Source organism: Pogona vitticeps, chromosome 4, assembly GCF_051106095.1.
Source record: "Pogona vitticeps strain Pit_001003342236 chromosome 4, PviZW2.1, whole genome shotgun sequence".
Lineage (NCBI taxonomy): Eukaryota > Metazoa > Chordata > Lepidosauria > Squamata > Agamidae > Pogona > Pogona vitticeps.
Window position 1 is genome coordinate 225763742 of NC_135786.1, and position 20219 is coordinate 225783960.

General features: G+C 42.0%; 1 long non-coding RNA gene across 2 annotated transcripts in view; it reads left to right on the top strand.

Moving 5' to 3' along the window:
- Positions 1-209: 209 nt before the first annotated feature.
- LOC144588583 (uncharacterized) overlaps positions 210-20219 on the top strand; it is a 97884-nt gene continuing 77874 nt past the window's right edge. For both annotated transcript variants that reach the window (XR_013544199.1, XR_013544198.1), the window contains exon 1: positions 210-2707. This is a non-coding gene — a long non-coding RNA (uncharacterized LOC144588583). The remainder of the gene's footprint in view (positions 2708-20219) is intronic.

Below are 20219 nucleotides of genomic sequence, written 5' to 3' on the forward strand. Positions count from 1 at the left end.
AGATAGATAGATAGATAGATAGATAGATAGATAGGCAGGTACATAGATAGATGATAGATAGATAGATAGATAGATAGATAGATAGATAGATAGATAGATAGATAGATAGATAGATAGATAGATAGATAGATAGATAGATAGATAGATAGATAGATAGATAGATAGATAGATAGATAGATAGATAGATAGATAGATAGATAAGGTAGGCAGGTACATAGATAGATAGATAGATAGATAGATAGATAGATAGATAGATAGATAGATAGATAGATAGATAGATAGATAGATAGAAAGAAAGAAAGAAAGAAAGAAAGAAAGAAAGAAAGAAAGAAAGAAAGAAAGAAAGAAAGAAAGAAAGAAAGAAAGAAAGAAAGTCACCCTTCCAAGCTCTAGGAAGCCCACTAACATGATATGAAAGGAACTTTCCCTAAATATCTGGTTTCCAAAGGTATGACAACTGTTGGATGGATGGATGGATGGATGGATGGATGGATGGATGGATGGATGGATGGATGGATGGATGGATGGATGTGTTGGCCTTTCTCCAGAGGATCCAAGACAGCTTACAATATTTAAAAGGTTAAATAATGAATTATTACAATATTTAAAAAGCATTAAACAGATATCATATTAAAAACTCACAAATAAGAACAATATTAAAAACGTAAGTAAACCAACAAAATAAAATTATCCCTTTAAGAAATCCCCTTGCTAAACCAGAAATGCTTGCCTGAAGAGAAAGTGATATGGAGCTGAATTGGTATGGCAACTGCAAGTACTTGAAGCCATCAGTTTGCTTGCTTGCTTGCTTTTTTGGGGGGGGGGGGAATGAAATTTTGCTGGAGCCTCCTCACCCCCAACTCTCCCTCTTATTGCCCTCTTTTATTCCCCCCCCCCCAATTTTCTGACATCTTGTTTGCCTTGCTTGAAGATGCCCAGCAACTTGCATGGGATCAGGGCAAATAAATGTCCCAGCCAGACCCATGTCCCATGGTGTGGAAGGAGGGTGCACCTCCTGGCAGAGGAATTGGCTTGACTTTCCCTGGCTAGGGAGATGGCTAAGTGGCTCTGCAGGCTCCCCTTCAGCACAAACTGCAGAGTGAATTTCAATGAAACCATGCCTTGTGGAACTTTAGTGGTCTAAAAGAAATATTGCCCACCCTTGATTAGAGTTTACCCTGGAGTCCTTCCTAATCCCTGCCTTTTCTTTTCTTTTTTGAGGGAGGACCAGGATTGTATCCCTTGATCACTGACTGCCCAGCTGTGTTTGTGTAACTGCTATTAAACATTGGTTTAGCCCAAGGGGGTGGGACTAAGAAAGAACAGGGCTGTGAGTAAGAGATTTGAATCAGAAAGAGTGCGAGAGTTGAAGAGGCCAAACTGCTGTTGTCACTTAGACTGCTAAGGCCCTGGCCAGCTCACTCTACTTCTAATTCCTAGATGTTTGTGTTAGAGAGGTGAAGTCACATAGTGAATTCATATATATGCAATTGAACTAATATTTTATTCTAAGGCTTTGAAGACTTTGCATGTAACATCACACTCTGATGTTATGTTAGGGACCGAATCCATTAGAGGAAGATGTCTTAGATTTTTGTCTGAATTCAAATTAAGAAGTTGAACTTTGCAAATTCTACAAGCAACCCCTGTACTGATGCTGTCCTTGATGACTCGGGTGCACAAATTGTAGCATTTTGTTGTTATTATAGCTGTTCATGTTGTATGTTATGTAACTGTGAATAAGAGACTAATTTTGTGCAATTGTGTTTGCAAGGCTCATCAACAGTAAATAAACAAATAGCTCCACAGAACTCAAACGTGTTGCAATCGCACCATAAGCAGGTTCCGGCTCTAGCATGAGCCCTTGAAAAAGGTGAGGAAAAGTTCAGTATTTAACTCCAGAATCAGCTACGAAGTTTTTCAGTTCTCACAGTATTAAAAACAAACGAGTTGGTTGGAAAGGGGCCATGATTGGCCTTGTCCCCTTTCTTCCCTCAAAGCTAAAGTTGTCGAACTTTCAAGGGAAAAAAAAAAGCAATGCCATTAGATTCATGCAATCAACTTGAGCCACTTGGTTTGCTTTCATTTCTGTTTTTATTTTCCCTAATTTTTATTTTGGTCTCCCAAAGAAAATGAAATGAATTTTATGTATTTTTATGCTATTGATTTCAGATGAAAATACCTGATCCTAGTTGTTTGTTATACTGTACTTACTTGAACATAGTAAGGCACACTAAAATAGGCCCATTTGAATCAATACTGTCATGAGACTGAAGGAAACTGGGACTTGTAGTCAATGAGAATGAGAGAAAATCGAGTCAGTTAGGTTTTCAAAGTGAAAGGATTTGAAGACATGGGAATCTGGAAAAAGCTGAGAGGCTGTTTTCCCTAATTACTGCCAGGCTGGCACAGAGTGAATCCTGATAAAAATGCAGGGTCGAAGAGGCCCCTGTGTGAAGACCTAACAAAATCCTGTCTAATTAGAATGGATATAACCTACCTGCATCTCCATGAGAACTGGAGGTGGAGTGAGCAGTTACGCCTCTTTGAGTTAATTGGTTTACAGCCATGAAGGAGGTCCGAGGAATGAAGAAAATGGACAATGGGTTACGTTTGAGAGACCATTTTGTGGGAAAGGACTTTTTTCCTAAGAGAAGTTCCTGATGGATTTGTGTTATGTAGCTGAATGGAAAAAGAATGTAACATGGTAAGGAAAATAAAGGAGGTGGCGCTAGCCCACCTTAACTCAGCTTTTTAGTGTTTGTTATTTTAATGGGAAGTATTTTTTGTATTTAACTATGGTAATCCTTTGAACATGTCTTTATGCTAATGCTTAAGCAAAACAAACTGTTTCTATGAAACTATATTTTCTTTATATAAAATAATAATTATGAAAATCTTAACTAGTCTCTTGGACCAGCGGGGTTTGGCTAAATCCAGAGGAGTGGAAAAGGCCGTTGATTAGCTACCATAGAGAAGCCCTACTTAAATGAGCTGCTGTGAGTTCTAAAGATTCACAAAGTCCATGTTTCAAAGTACTGAGTAAAAGTAAAGTGTTCTTTAGGGGTCAGGCTTGTTCAAGGCACAGATGCTATGCACTGCTGGAGGTTGAGGACTTGCCTCAGCATAAAGTGGTAGATTTGTGGCCTGTGGAACTCCCCGCCTGAATGCCATATGTTCCTTTGGGTGATTTGAGCATCACAAATACAATTTTTGGAGGAGATGACACACCAGATGCCCAATGATTCAATGGGTCTACTCTAGTGTGACAGACTTCAGCCAGTATTAGAGTGTTTAATAAGTGTTTATGTCAATCTTCCCATTTTGCACCAAATCTGTGCACAAAATAACTATGGATTAGATATCAGGGCCAAAAAAAAAAACTCAAATAAGCCATTCAGTCTGTCAAAGTAGGGAGGGATTCACGAGGGTTTAGTGAAAGACAAAATGGACACATATCAATTGTGAATTGTGAATGCTCACTATGGTTTCTAAGACTGCTGAGAAGTACAGACAGATGTGGTTGTAAAAAGGAGATCTAGAATTTTTGTTTGCTTTTTTACATGTCATTCACCACTATTGCTCTTATTAATCTACAGCAGGAGTCACCAAACTACAGCCTACGGGCCTCATCTGGCCCACCTTGCCGTTTTATCCGGCCTGTTCAGTTCAACCTGTGCTCATGGGGAGGCAGTTGGGGGCAGGGGGCATGCATCCGTGCATACAGGGTCAGGCAGGGTTGCATATGTGTGTGTGAAAGAGCGGGGGTGCAGGCCTGTGGGGGTGGGCGGGGGAGCATACATTTGTGTATGCATGCATGCATGCAGGCAGGGGGTGAGCAGGGGTCTGCATGCATGTGTGCTTGCGTGTGGCCGCACACATGCGCACATATTCCTGTTCCTTCAGCACTCAAAAATATTAAAAATATCCGGTGTGGCCAACACAGTCAAAAGTTTGGAGACCCCTAATCTATAGGAAAGAGTCCCTTTTGAGCTTTGACATGGTTATGTGACAGCTCCTCCCCCCAGTGTATGTATATGTAATATGTATAATGTGTGTATTTTCATGGGAATTGGAAGTATAATGATTTTTTTACCTGACCCATCCTTTTCAAATACCATCATATCCACCCGGTTTGCAAACAGGTGAATGTACCCAAAACACGATTCAGCACATTCTTGGAATGAGGCCTATGAACAAAAAAGTGTTGAGCCGTAATCAGTGTGTCAAAAGAAGCCTTCCTGGTTTGATTCAAAGTGTTTAGAGCTTAGAAAGGTAAAGGTAAAGGTTCCCTTGACAATCTTCCATGGTCACATGGCCAGTGCAACTTAGACACGGAACACTGTTACCTTCCCACCGAGGTGGTCCCTATTTATCTACTTGCATTTGCATGCTTTCGAACCGCTAGGTTGGCGGGAGCTGGGACAAGCAACGGGAGCTTACTCCATCACGTGGATTCGATCTTACGACTGCTGGTCTTCTGACCCTGCAGCACAGGCTTCTGCGGTTTAGCCCACAGCGCCACCACGTCCCACAGAGCTTAGAAAAGCAACGTTTTAGTCTACTTGGCCCAGAATTCCCAGACAACAGGGCTAATACTCTGGAAATATACCTGTACCCTCAGAAGCAGGCACAGTCTACAGAGCAGGATGAGGGAGGAACCTCAACTCCAAATTTCAGGGTGGTGTACCTTTGCTTGCTCTTGAGTCATCTATGCTGGAGAACTGACTTTTTTTGACATCTGTCTTATCATCTTTAAGAAAATCATGGCCCTCTGGTATATACCCGTAGGCAGGCAAAAGCAGTGTGAATTTGCCCATTGAACCATGCTGTCAACATGTATCTTAGGAGCAAAACATCTATGTGCGTGAATGAAATCAGCCACTATATGGTTGGCATTCTCTGACCTAACAAGAAGGGGGGGGGGGGAGCGTGCTGATAGTTTTCACATGGGCTTGCTTGAGAAGGAAACCCCTTTTCACTGTAGCCACAGATTTATGTCCATTTCCCTTCCTGTCTGGTTCTTGCAAAGAAGGGGAAGGCTTGCCTTGAAAAAATAAAACCAAACCAGAGCAAGCAGCTCTGATAGACAGATGGTCATAACAGAAAAGTTGTCTCAGGAATATTAAAATAAAAGTCTTTTGCCATATGGAAAATCCTGCCTTCTGCCTTATTGCAAACCTCCTACCATCTTGAAAAGTAAAGGAGTCCCACCATTAGAAAAATAAATAAACCCCTCCAAAACCCTTGGAAATAAATAAGCTTGGGCAGGGGTTTCCCTCCTCACTCATCAATCACTCTTTGTCCTCACTGAGCCAGTTCTTTTCCCTCTGTTACAAAATGATACATAAAACTCTAGTGAATGCTGTAATTAGGAGTAGACATTACACTATACTGTACAGTATAATGAAATATTGTTGGGTCACAGACATGGAGGCTTTGGCTAGCCCTATCAGTGTGTGTTTTGGAACCAATTGTTTCTCTGCTCCTGTTATCTCCTCTTCTTGGACCTGATAAAGCCCCTGAAAAAAAGCCAGATCTTCCAAAACTCTCCTCTCTTTGACTGCAAGGGAAGCAAAGTGCTCCCCTTCGTGCTAGAAGCAGACATTAGATAGAATGGGTGACTAGACCTGGCTGGATAGCTCAGTGAGTTGGATATATGGCTGCAGGTCCGTGGTGCCCTCAGAATGGAAGTGAGAGCTGGACCATAAAGAAAACTGACCGCCGAAGAATTGATGCTTTTGAGTTGTGGTGCTGGAGGAGACTCTTGAGAGTCCCCTGGACTGCAAGGAGAACAAACCTATCCATTCTGAAGGAACTCAACCCTGAGTGCTCACTGGAAGGACAGATCCTGAAGCTGAGGCTCCAGTACTTTGGCCATCTCATGAGAAGAGAAGACTCCCTGGAAAAGACCCTGATGTTGGGAAAGTGTGAAGGCAAGAGGAGAAGGGGACGACAGAGGACGAGATGGATGGACAGTGTCATTGAAGCGACCAACATGAATTTGACCCAACTCCGGGAGGCTGTGGAAGACAGGAGGGCCTTGCGTGCTCTGGTCCATGGAGCCACAAAGAGTCGGACACAACTAAACGACTAAACAACATCAACAACAACTGTTTACTTAGAATACCCTGGAAAGGGTTGCCATAAGCTGTCACTAGCTCAATGAGGCATAGTTATTATTATTATTACAGAGCATAAGGCTCATTAAGGTTGCAGAGGAGTGATTGAGGCAGCCTGTTGGTCAAATAAAACCTTAGAGGAATCCCTTATCTCAATCCTGAAGACACCAATCGCCAAAGAATGTAAAAAGTCCAAATCTTGTTGATGAGGCAGTAGAAGCGCAGCCTCACAAGAATAATTGATCATCTTTCAGATATGTAACATCCATTTCTGGACAATTTTTCGGCATCATCCATGAAGAGGGTATGTTTAGAGCCTGAGAAAGTGGTTTTCATCCACGAAAGCTTGCAATTTGTTTTATTCTTTAGTGGTCCAATAAATGGTATCACCTACTCTTGCATTTGCGAGCTAATTTACACAATTCCAGAGATGAGAGAAGTTAACACTGCGAAAACGTTAGTTAAGATTTCCATCCTTCTGTTCATGGACTGCTTCCAATATACATTTCTGGCCTGAGTTTACTTACTATCGCCTCCTTCTCTTACAGTAGTCATAAACAGCAAGCCATCCTATTAGTCAGATAAAAACATTAAGTGCCTTCTGATGAGAAATTCTTTGCAAGCAATTCCTGGGAGAAAAGTGGGTTATAAATTAAACTATGGAATCTGTAGCACTCTACATGGTAATGAGCTGAAATTCCTATGTGCCCTGGCCAGCCCAGCTGTGGATCAAGGATGATGGGAACTATACTTCATCAACCTACAGAGGGTCACATATTTCACACACAGTAATACTTTAAATGGGATGCATCATTATCTCTATTTCCAAAGCTCCAAAATGATCTTGGTTCTTTAGGCAGTCCAGCCATGTAGGGCTACCAACCTGCTTGGGAATACACAATATTCCCAGAAATATTGCCCCGTATAAAGAACAAAGACAGGTGGGGAAATCCTCTATGAGCAGGGGAATCCGGAGCAGTGTCCTGAACGTGCACAGTCACCACAAATAGCTGTTGGGGAGGAGGGAATGAAAATTGGGTGGAACTGGGAGAAGGAATAGAGTATTCTGAAGTAGCTCAGGACTGGCTGGCACACATATATTGCCCATTGTAACATTTTCTGCACTTTGTTTAAAAGGGGGGAAATACTCATATTAGCAGAGCAGCCTGGTTTGTATGAATGCCTTTGGCTACATATACTTCCTGTTGTTGTTTAGTCGTTCAGTCGTGTCCGACTCTTTATGACCCCATGGACCAGAGCACGCCAGGCCCTCTTGTCTTCTACTGCCTCCCGGAGTTGGGTCAAAATCATGTTGCTTGCTTCGATGATACTGTCCAACCATCTCATCCTCTGTCATCCCCTTCTCCTCTTGCCTTCACACTTTTCCAACATCAGGGTCTTTTCCAGGGAGTCTTCTCTTCTTCTGACATGGCCAAAGTATTGGCGCCTCAGCTTATTGGATCTATAAAATGTATTTCTGTTGAGGGCAGAATGTTATTCGTAATGATTTAGATTTGATGACTGGCTCCATTTTCAAAGGAGAGTAATATTTATTTATCATGGATACCACCTGCACCCTAACTAACAAACTAACAAAGCAGGATAAAAGCCTTAAAAACAGGTTTTGTTATTTCATATTCGCAGGTTTGTTTTTCATATTCTAATGAACTGATTTGATTAAATGTTTCCAGGATGGAGAAATGCAATCTAATCCAATTTTCGAATGCCGGCGTATTCATATTAAGGTTTAGTTTCTCTTCATTTTTGGCTACAGACACATTTGTGTTTAAGTATGACATCAGATGTTCAACGCATCAGGAATGATTCCATCTTGCAATGCAACAGATCATATCCAAAACAATTTTTAAAAAATGCATTAAATAAAATATATCAGTAATTGCCGTTTCCATGTTTAAGATAGCAGTAGAATGATAACTGAGCTCCTCGTGAGACTAAAATCCAAGATATTGGGTTTGGCTGCAACTTTGGTGCCATTTTTGTTTTTATTGAAAACCACCTTCATCATAATACCCTAGATCAGTGGTTCTTAACCTTGGGTAACCCAGGTGTTCTTGGACTGCAATTCCCAGAATTCCAACCAGTATAGCTGGTGGAGAAGGCTTCTGGGAATTGCAGTCCAAGTACACCTGGGTTACCCAAGGTTAAGAACCACTGCCCTAGATGTCTTCATGTCATCAGTCAGCTTGGACTCCATCATGGTGTCACCGAGACCAAACAACACTAGTCTAAGTTCTTTTTGGAAGATGTGGCCAGTGAACTATATAATGATGGCATTGCCTCTATGTTGTTTTTCACACACATACACACTCAGGCTGGGAGGAATAGTGGGAGGAATAGTGAACCAGTGCCCAAAAGCAGGCACTGGGGAGAATCTTACAGGATGACTCAGGACTGCCCTCCCCCTCATAAACATGCTTCCTCATAACCCAGTGTAAATATTAGTTGGAGAAGCAACGGCAGCTGGGAAAAATTATAACAATGCATGGGGCTGTAAGGAAAGAGGAGTATGTAAGGGAACCAGGAGATAAAGAGAATGGAACAGCAGCACACCAAGGGGGCGGGAATCTCCTTTTCTTTGATGCCTTCCCTGATTTCCTGCCTGTGTACTTATAATTAACCTTCTCCCTGCCCTTTAGGTGGATGGAGTTGAGGAAGAAATGTGGTTGCCACAGAAAACATATGAGTCATGCCAAATCCAAAGGGACAGTGAATAGGCAAGGCAGGGATGTGATTAGAGAGGAAGAAACCCCTGTATCTGTTTCAGTCCCCTCCACTTCCATATGTGCATATTCTTGGGAGCGGAGGGATTTCCTTTGGAAAAATGGCCAGTGAACCCTGGGGCTGGTGGAGTCGTGGTGCGTTGAATACATGCTCCAAAATCCATAAGCATGCACTGCTACGGTGTGTGTGTGTGTGTGTGTGTGTGTGTGTGTGTGTGTGTGTGTGTGTGTGTGTGTGTGTTAGGGATGTGAAGAAATCTTGTTGAATCAGTAGTTCTTAATGAGACAGGTTATCTTGTCGCATTGTGATCGTCTCATTGAGATTTCTTGCAGCCTGCGGATAAGATTAGCATTACCCCCTCTCCCCTGCCCGTGGAGGCTTCTGCAATAAAATTTCTGCGTCCCAAAGGCTTTCCCATTTGTGAAGCAAAGCATTTCTGTCTGTGTGTGCGCAATCAAAAAGACCAATCAAAAAGAAACAAACAACCCATTCAGTGCCTCTGATTCTTAAAAGCTCATGTAACCCTGCAGCTACGAGTGGTTTTCCACTCTAAAATGTATGCAAATACAGTGGTACCTCGACTTGAGAACATCCCTACTTAAGAACTATTCAAGTTAAGAACTGCTCCATTCGCAAAAAGTTGCTTCGACTTGATCAGAAACTCTACTTAAGAACCAAAAAAAGGGGGGAACCCTTTCCTGCCCTTTTTTTGACCTAAGTTCTCCTTAGGTCAAAAGAAGAAAAATAAAAATAAAAACTTTCGCCCCCTACTGGTAGATACGGATTAACCAACTTTGCATTACAGTGGACCCTCTACTTAAGGAATTAATCCGTATTGGAATGGTGGCTGCAAGTCGAAAAGTCTGTAAGTCGAATCTCCATTGACCTACAATGCACTGAAAACCGATTAATCCCATAACCAGTGGTTTTTATTCTATTTTTATTCCATTTTGGTTTTTTTCTGGTCTGTAAGTCGATTCTCTGGCTGCAAGTCGAATCTAAATTTTGCAGCCAGAGAAGTCTGTAAGTCGAGCCATCTGTAAGTCGAGCCGTCTGTAAGTCGAGGGTCCACTGTAGTTCCTATGGGAGCTAATGCTTCAATTTAAGAATAGCGCCTCGATTTAAGAATGAAAAACAGCAGATACGGATTAAGTGGTTTTCAATGCATTCCTATAGGAAATGATGCTTTAAGAATGTTTCGACTTAAAAACGCAGTCCCAGTACAAATTAAGTTCTTAAGTCGAGGTACCACTGTTGCAAATGAAGAAAGTTTCATTAAGAGGGACAGAAAATAGTTCCCTATCTTGCAGATAGGGAACTTTGCAACTTTTCGTTCTCTCACATGAGAACAGGACAAGCAAGGGTGTATAACCCTAGTGTGTACATGCACAGACTTTTAGACTCAGCACTTTTTCTCCTTCCAGTGAACAAATGCAGCCATCGCAGTTTGGAAAAATTGCTTCTTTTTGGACTGCAGGCCCCAGAATTCCCCCTGCCATCAGGGCTACAGGCATCGAACAATACCTCTAGCTTGATTTAAAAGAAGAAGAAGAGGGTTAATTGATGCCAAATTCCCTGCAAAATTCTCTTCCGCAGATATTTCATGACAGACAGGAGATAACACAAGTTTAAATATAGCCATAAAGTAAACAAGGGGAAAAATATTGGACATACTTTGAGTGAGCCAAGATCTAGTTCACTAGCTTGTCGCTATGAAACCTGGAGTACTAGAGAGAAGGAGGAATCCCAAACTTTTAAAACTGAGGATGCAGCCAGAACTACTGTAAAATACTGGGAAAGTGCCTACTTTTGATGACTTGATAAATTTTCAAGAAGCAAACAATGAGCACCACAGATTTGCTCAGATTCCTTTACTCCAGCCCAGCTCCGCTACCTCCTATCTCCGAAAACATCAGTTCCTTTATCTCCCTGTGTTACAAGCAAGCGTATGCATGTGATCTTTCCGAAAAGGGGGCCATCTGCACTGGGAGGAAGGCAAATTAAAGAGCAGATGTGCATTCGGCAGACAATGAAGACTGCAGCTTTAAGTAATAATAGATCAAAGGGGGCAAAGGAAATAGGAACCGTCGATCCAGGTTGTGGCTTTCAGGCCCTTACTGCAGAAACAGCTAACTAATCTATATCTAGGGAATGGTTCACTCAAAGTGCATACAGACAACAGTGATCTTAAAAAGAATTGGAATCGTATTCATGGGTCTGTAATCTGTTTTATACATAGGTGTCTACATAATTTACCAGCAAGTTTAACAGCAGAGTATGTACTGCTTGCAAGTCACTTGTTACCAGACAGCCTTTCCCAGTTACTGGTTGTTAAATTTCTTTCCCCAGTAAATGGGTGTAAAAGAAGGAAATAGTAAGCTACTTCAGAGAGCTCTCTACCTAGAACCTGGAAAGGGTAAATGGAAGTTAGAATCGGTTTGATGGTATGTGATGGCCACAGTGCCAGAGGACTGGAGGGGAGACGTGGGAAACGACAGGGCGATTGGACAGACTTCGGGAGGAAAAGTCCATCGCAGGTTACAAGCCATGATGGGGATGTAAAATCTCCAGACTTAAAAGGAAGCTACCTCCAAATGCTAGATGCAGGGGAGGGGTATCAGGAGACAGGTCTCTAGTTGTCCCGTGTGCTCCCAGAGGCCTCTGGTGGGGCCACCATGAGATCCAGGGAGCTGGACTAGATGGGCCCTTGGCCTGATCCAGCAGGGCTCTTCTTATGTTCTTATGATTATTCATGATTACAAGCGGGAAATGTAAAATATCAACTGTGTAGGCATGCACACATTACAAAGAGCACATTGTTAGAAAATGTTCTTGTCCCAGAGATGCTATTCCAGCAGCAGAGCTTTATGCCCGAGTCATTTCCAGACAAAGTCCATGTTTATCTCTCGGTGACCGGTCACACAATGAAGCAAGAGAAGGTGCACACTATGGGAGGCGTGGAAAGTTCCTATTTTAACAACCTGGTGTCTTTCAGCACTCATGGAATCTGTGCTCCTTATAATTGTTGTTTTTATGTGCCATGAAGTTGCAACGGACCTATGGTGACCCCATGAATGAGCCATCTCCAAAATGTCCTATCCTCAACAGGTCTGCTCAGCTCTTCCAAACTCAAAGCTATGGCTTCCTTTAGGAAGCTGATCCATCTTGTATATGGGTTTCCTCTTTTCCCTCTGCCTTCCATCTTTCCCGACATTATTGTCTTTTCCAGACAATCCTTCCTTATCATGATGTGCCCAAAGGAGTAAAGCCTCTGTTTCAACATTTCTGCTTCCAGAGATAGTTCAGACTTGATTTGCTCTAGGACCTAGTTGTTCATCTTTCTGGCAGTACCCTCAAAGCTCTCCTCCAGCACCATATTTCAAATGAATCCATTTTTTTTCATGTCTGCTTTCTGAACTATCCAGCTTTCCCTTCCATACATGGTGATTGGAAATAAGATAGTGTGGATGATCTTGGTCTTAAAGCAAATCACAAGTTGTTTAGTCGTTTAGTCGTGTTTGACTCTTTGTGACCCCATGGACCAGAGCACACCAGGCCCTCCTGTCTTCCACTGTCTCCGGGCTCTATCACAAGTAGAGTAGACCTATTTCAATCAGTGGAATCTACATAAGAGCCAACTCACCAAATCCCGACTGATTCAATGAACCTAGTCTAATGAAGCCATTCTCAACCGTTTTATTTATTTATTTATTTATTTATTTATTTATTCATTCATTCATTCATTCATTCATTCATTCATTCATTCATTCATTCATTCATTCATTCATTTATTTATTTATTTATTTTACTGTGGTCCTTCTAGGAGCTTTTCTCAGGCTGAAGGTTCCCATCAGACAAGGAAAGTGTTTGGCTGGGTGCAAACAACGGTACAACATGAACAGATGAATCTGTGGCCCCTTTCAAATGTCCCAGGGCCCCCAAGGGGAGCATATGGCCCCCGCATTGGGAACAGCTGATCTAGTGTGATTTACTACACTTACCAACAGGATTTCAACCACTGTATTACGTGTGCAAATTCTGGAAAATACCACTAAACAGCTTTGCTATCAGCCCTAAAAGAAATTCTACAGCCATTTTTGGCACAGATTTTATTTATTTATTTTGTTAAAACAGTTAAAGTGAATTGTGGATGACTTGATTGCCAGGATGCATCATCCCTGTAATTATACCTCTTGTATTTATTTGATTTTGTGCATGGTTTGAAACAAAACTATGTTGCAAGATGTGGCATACATCTAAATAAACTGTATGGGGGGGGTGTGAACTGGCACGCTGCTATCGCCCACTCCTGGTGTACAGGCTGGCAGGCAATGTAACCAGTTCCCAGTGCCACCTAGCAGTTTAGTTCGGTCAGAAATCTCCAGGTTTTGCTGCATTAGCTCAATAAACAAAGATCAAATTTTTCACATTGAAACACCGAGGTCGCACCAGTAGGAAGACTAAACCATCTGATGTTTTAAGGAAGCAACATGTGTTTTCTCAGTTGTCCAGCTTCTCTTCGGCTTTGTGGGTTTTATTTATCTGTTTTCCCCTACTAAAATCCCTGTACCCTCGGGCACAAAAACGAAATCAAGTCTGAGAATACGAAAATGCAAAGACAGGAGACCTGGTTTCTTAGGAATTATGAGAAGATAAGTTCTGCAAAAGGATACAATGCAATTCTTGTTGTTGCATTTTTTAAAAATAGAGATAATTTAATTATTTTTAAAATCTTCATTTTTTTTAAAAAAAAAGGTCATTGTAAACTTGTTTGTGTTCTTAAAAAGTACGGTTTCATATGTTAAAACTATCAGCATCTCCACTTTGGTCTGGTCCTCTTTGACAGCTGTATCTTCTGCAGATTAAAGACTAGACTAAAACTGACATGAATTTGGTTGCGTGAAATTAATCTTATACAAGAATAATTTCTCAGCAGGAGAAAAAGAGAGTGGGTGAAGCATGAAGCTGCTGTTCTCCATCAGCAGAAATATAGGCCTTAATGGCCCTGATTTAGGGTTTTCAAGTTTTATTTGTTTCCACTGTTGGGTTTCTCTATATATTGGACTTATGAAGACAAGGTTGGGGAAATAAATCCAAATTCTGCACTTAGTCAACGCAGAAGGTTTGCAGAACATTTCCCCAATCAGCCCCTGCAACAAAGATTTTAAATGAAAATATCCAGCTGGAATGTGTTCAAATTCTGATTGCTGATTTGTTGCCTGTGGTTTTTAAAAATGCAAATCCTTGCAACATTTCTAATTGTGTTTGGAATATTCATTTAAAAAATTAGTCCCAGATGACCCTTGAGAATGCTATTCTACCTCCCAAAATTTCAGAGCAGCATTCCCCTGCTCTGATCATGAGCTATCTATGCATCCTAGCAAGCTTGCACTGGGAAGCTGCACAATATCATCATCGCCGCCGTTATCATTATCATCAGGTGCCTCGGACAGCTTTAAAGCGTTCGTTCCATGATCTGCTGTTTGGGAAGATGGCAGAATTCAGAGGCGGATCCACAATCTCTTAATCTGAAGGAGACAAATAATAAGGATGATGGCAACAACAATAAAGAAGTGCAAGAGAAAGCCAGGAGGAGTAATCACACTCTCCCTCCCACCAAGTTCCACCTTGCAAACGGCCTTATCCCAGGAGTCTATTGAAGAGTTTTCCTGTTATTGTGTGGCTCATCCCTGAATAAGGCAAACAGAGAAGCCAGTAATTTGTCACTTCATCATCCATCCCTTTGCAGTGTGTGTAACACTCTATTCCACATAGGCTTCTTTGGGGACCCACATTAACGGAAGCATTCTAGCAGGCTGTGGAGAAGCAGACGAAACACACTTAAAAGCTCAGAATGAGATACATGTCACTGTTCCCATGCCAGATATCAACAGAAAACAAAGTGAGTTGATCCATGGGTGGGTATGGGGAACCCTGTGGTGGAGGAGGGGACAGCAGAGCAGATCAAAGAGGATTTCTGTCCTCTTTCATCTTTCTTCTCCCCCCCCCACCCCCCATCTCATGCTTCTCGGTTGAATGGAGCCATCTATTTCTGTGTACAGTCACGAGACTTAACCTAGACCAAATGATACCTCTGTGAGTAGCAATTCTAGGGCTTCCTCTCCATTTGTTCAACTTTTCAATGCTTTTTTCTTTTAATTGGCTTGCTAATATGTTGTTTGCATGCATGTGTTCTCCTTGTTCTGTCAAATCTTGGGTGTTTCACTATTCTACTGGGGGTGGGAAGCCACAGGACCAAACCATCTCCAGGATCAGACTCTGCAGAAATGAGCACAGCCAGGTAGATTAGTTTTGACTATGCAAATACACTCGTGGCCAGTTGCTGAGACCTGGACATCCAGAATCAGTGCTGAGTCCATCATCTGCTCTCTGTTGTCCAAGCTAGTTGCCAGCCCTGTTTTCTTGCAACTGCCCAGCATCTCCCAAACCCAGAAAAAGTTCAGGTGAGAAGGGGGAAGGAGGAGATAAACTGGTGATATACATATTGGGCCCCTTCTTTGTAGTTTCACAAGTTGTTTGATGGGAAAAGCGCCCTTTTTAATGCAGATTCCAAAATGCTTCTTGAGCTTTCTTCTCAGCTGTAGGGATAATTTTGGTGCAAGGAGAAATGTTTCTCTTTAGATTTGTTTTTAAGCTCTCCATTCTTTTGTATTATAGGGGTCCCCGCCCCACTTTGAAAAACAGCCCTGACAATTGCTTTGTGTTTGGCGGAGAAGTGCTTAACTGATGTAAAAGGGCCAGCTTCTGCGATTTTCCTTTCTGTGTTGTCACTTTGTGAATGCTAGTGAGCAAAAGAGGGCATCCTATGGACCGCCTTGATTGCTCGCACTGATGTTGTCAAAATTCAGGCTGCCCTTTGCTATGTAAAGCTTGGCATCCTTTTTGTTTTGTTTTGGTTTTTTTGGCTGGCAAAATGAACATGATGTTGTTCAGCAATACTGGTCCCTTTCTTGGCATTTTGAATCATGGATACAGAAGCACAATGCCCCATGTTCATAAACCAGAAAGTTGTTTGTTTAAAGAATTGAATCTAGGTTTTAAACACACTATGTCTGGAGAAGTGGGTATATTCCATGAAAAGGTAAAAGTAACGGTTCCCCTTGACAATTTTTGTCCAGTCATGTTCGACTCTAGGGAGTGGTGCTCATCCCCGTTTCCAAGCCATAGAGCCAGCCTTTTGTTCGAAGACAATCTTCCGTGGTCACATGGCCAGTGCGACTTAGACACGGAATGCTGTTACCTTCCCACCGAGGTGGTCCCTATTAATCTACTTGCATTTGCATGCTTTCGAACCGCTAGGTTGGCGGGAGCTGGGACGAGCGACGGGCGCTCACTCCGTTGCGTGGATTCGAACTCACAGCTGAAGATCTATAGACCTTACAGCACAGAGGCTTCTGCGGTTTTACCTGCAGCGCCACCACGTCCCTATTCCATGAAAGCTCATATTAAAATTTAACCATTAGTTTTTAAGGTGCCCCAATCTCTCTTTCTCTGTGTCTCTCTCTCTCTCTCTGTTGTTTTTGTTTGTTTTTCTTGTTGGAAAACAAAACCATCCTCCATCATCATTTCCTGTGAGATTTCTCTTCCTTCCTGGAGGTCTGGGCCAGCCTAGCAATTCCTCGAGACCAGAAAACCCAATTCAACACCCATAACTGGATTTACACCATGCCAATTATCTGATTTTTAAGAAAGAGGTGGATCAATATCCAGCAAATATTATCCTAGCATAGTGGTTCTTAACCTTTTTTACTCGGATGTTTTTGAACTGCAACTCCCAGAAACCCCAGCCAGCACAGTTGGTGGTGAAGGCTTCTGGGAGTTGCAGTCCAAAACTCCTGAGTAACCCAAGGTTAAGAACCAGTGTCCTAGCAGACCAACTAGGATGGGGGAGAGGGGCGACTTTGTTCTATTTTTATTAGTCCTACTCTAAACATTATTGTATTTGTAGACCCTCATTTTGGCTACATCCTGCCTGAACATGATCTGGCTGCTTAGACAAATCTAATAACCCAGGTGACAACTGTAATGGCCAATATGCAAGGCGATCATGTGCACAGATCAACCCTGAGTGTTTCCAGAGAGATTTCATTTGACTTTATGACCTGCCTTTCTGAATCCTCTTCACATTAGTGACCAAAGCCCTCAGAAACCTGTGTTCCATTTTGATGAGAAACACGGCAATCTCCTTTCCTCATTTTTCTGCCACACCCCTCCCCCCGCCCCGCTTCAACAAAACTTTATTTTCCCAGCTTCATACATTTGTACACTTTGGTATTTTGCAGTCGGCCCAACTTTTTTGGTAGATTACATCACTTTTCTCCAGGCGAGCACATCTGCTTCAACTCATTCCTTTTGCTTCTCCCTGACTGTAAAAAAAAAAACAGGGCTTTCCTTGATAAACTTTCTTCAAAGCCTTATGTGGCTTCCATTCACCATTTGCTTCTTATCGTGTTAGTCTTTCCTAAAGCATGGCCTTTGACTTCTAGTTCCACACAGTGTGCCTTGTGCATACGTGTGTGTACATGTTTGTGTATGTGTGTACCCACAGGGAGAGACACACACTTACAAAAAGGAATCAAGATTTATTTAAATTTACTTATTTAAAATATTTTCACCCGGCCTTTCTCCTTGAAAAGACCCCAAGATGACTAAGAATTCCCTCTCACACTCATCCGAGCACTTCCTGTAGGTATGGTTGGATCTGCCGGTCACAATCAGTTAAAAAACAAGAAAACCAGAAGTCAAGTTGTTCCTGTTGAATATATGAAGAAACTAGTGTATTTTGGTAAATTTCTACTGAATGAAATGTGCAAGCACCTGAAGTAACTAAGATACCACTATTTCCAGCATGAAGAGAACCATGTTGAGGCTCGACTCGATGATCCATAGGGTCCCTTCCAGCTTTGCGGTTCTAAGATGATGAGAATGATTATTATTATTAATTGTTTCTGCCTGCCTGCTGTATTGCTGTTTAACCGTTCCTTATAACTGTTAAAGAAAAGGAGCCTTTGGGGGGAAAAGAGGTGGCAATCTTCTTTGCCCCAAGAGTACCTGATAAGCAAAGATTGGAAGGCAGGCTTTTAGATGTTAAATACTCCAAGTGTGGATGGCCATTAGATCTGTAAATTTCATTCCAGGTGAGTGGTGCCTTTGAAAAAGGGAGCAGTGTCATTTTAAGACATTAGAGAAAATATTTAAAATGTTATCATTTTCCTACAGGGGACGGCTGAGAAAAAGAAAACAACTAAAGAAATTCTCGGGGGAAACAATGCCTTCTGATAAGCTTTGACTCAGCGGTGGAGTCCGCCTGGTTCTCCAACACACCCAAATTGTTTTCTAAGTGCAGTTCCAATGACTCCAGATTCAATGGTAGAAGAGTAATCTGTGGACTCAACCTTAGCTGAGTGAAATATGGTCAGATTTTTGTTTGGATAGCTCTTGAATTCCACCCTTTCCCTCTCCCCCCTCCCCTTTCAGGCTGTTGATATGATTTCTTATTGTTGTTGGGTGGGGTTGGAAAAGCCTTGTGATTGCTGTGACACATCATGTCTTCTGCTCAGGCGAGGAGGATCGTACAGGCCCTCTGTTCAGACAATTGGCTGTAGCACAGTGGCCTTTCTAGGCCAGATGGGCGGGGTATAAATCAAATAAATAAATAAATAAATAAATAAATAAATAAATAAATAAATAAATAAATAAATAAATAAATAAATAAATAAATAAATAAATAAATAAATAAAGGCCTTCTGCTACAGCAATGTGGAATTACGGGCTCCAGTGTGCTGAAACTGTAAGGCGTCATATATATATGGCCAAGATTCAGGAAGAAATGTTTGGGAGGCTGCCACATATATATGGTAGCCTCCCAAACATGCTTCCTGAATCTTGGCCATTTTCTTGCCATACAAATTCACCTCAAAATCATATTGCAAGTATCCAGTGGCAACTGGAGCGCACCACACCTAACAACAACAACGGCTTCACCACCCATTCTGCCGCCCTCTGATATCATGGAGGACTCAATTCCATTGCTAGTGTTAAAGTAAGTAAAAAGGCTCAAGAGCCACCACAGTTGTGTACAAACATTTATGTAGGTATATATGCCTTTGCCTCAGGTAGCAAATTGGTTTGGGCTAAGCCTGCACCCCTGCATACAGGCACCCTTGAGTTAGCTGCTCATCGTACAATTTTCAGCACAGCAAAGAAACAGAGATGGAAGCCGCACACTATGCTATTTGGCAATAACAGCCTCATTCAAACTATTTGCTGTTGTTAATTATATAAACTGTTACACTTCTGTTTGACTCATACTTCCACCAGGCATTTGTTTTTGCTGACGGATGAAGTTTTCCTCTGCATATTGTGCAGAAAAAGAATATTTGTAAATAGCACAGCCTGTGATGTTAAGTGCCGGTACCAGTCATGACAGCCGCCTATCCGTCTGTCAGAAAGTTCAAAAATTCAGTGGGCTCAGTTGGGAACTGTAGTCCAAAATGAGGACTACCACCCACAGAATAGCATCTGGGTTCCACTGGCCCAATAGTGAATTTTATGACATGGTGCAGAGATTGGAAGAATTAGAGTGTGGTTATGACTATTGCAGAATGTTCTGTTAAATTCCTTTAGCTGCAAAGCAGAAGTACAGAGATTCATAGAGCAGATTAGCTTAAAGTTCTCCAGAGTAGCCCATTCCCTTTCTCTCTAACTGGCATCAATGTCTCAATAATTCACTCTGAAACATTAACAGTAGAAAGACTAAAAACAATTTCTTATAGTTGTGAGCACATCAAACAGCAAACTGACAAACATGACAACTTTCAACAACAGACTGCCTCTTTGCCTCGGCCTGCTGGACAAGGGTCTCTTCAAATTGGGAGCAGCCATGATGCATGGCCTGCCTCCAGACTGAACACTCAGATGTCAAAATTTCCCATCTGTTGAGGTCCATTCCTAAAGCCTTCAAATCCCGCTTGCAGATATCCTTGTATCGCAGCTGTGGTCTCCCTCTGGGGTGCTTTCCCAGCACTAATTCTACATACAGGAGATCTTTTTCCAAAAAGCAGCACACTTTTTGGAATCTGAATGTCAGCCATTCTCACGACATGCCCGTGCCAACGTAGATGTCACTGTTTCAGTACTGTATACATGCTAAAAGTTCCAGCTCATTCTAGGACTACTCTATTTGGAACTTTGTACTGCTAGGTGATACAAAAAATGTGTCGGAGACAACACATATGGAATGTGTTCAGCTTCCTCTCCTGCCGTGCATGAAGGGTCCAGGACTCACTGCAGTACAGGAGTGTGCTCAGGACACAGGCTCTATAGATCTGGATC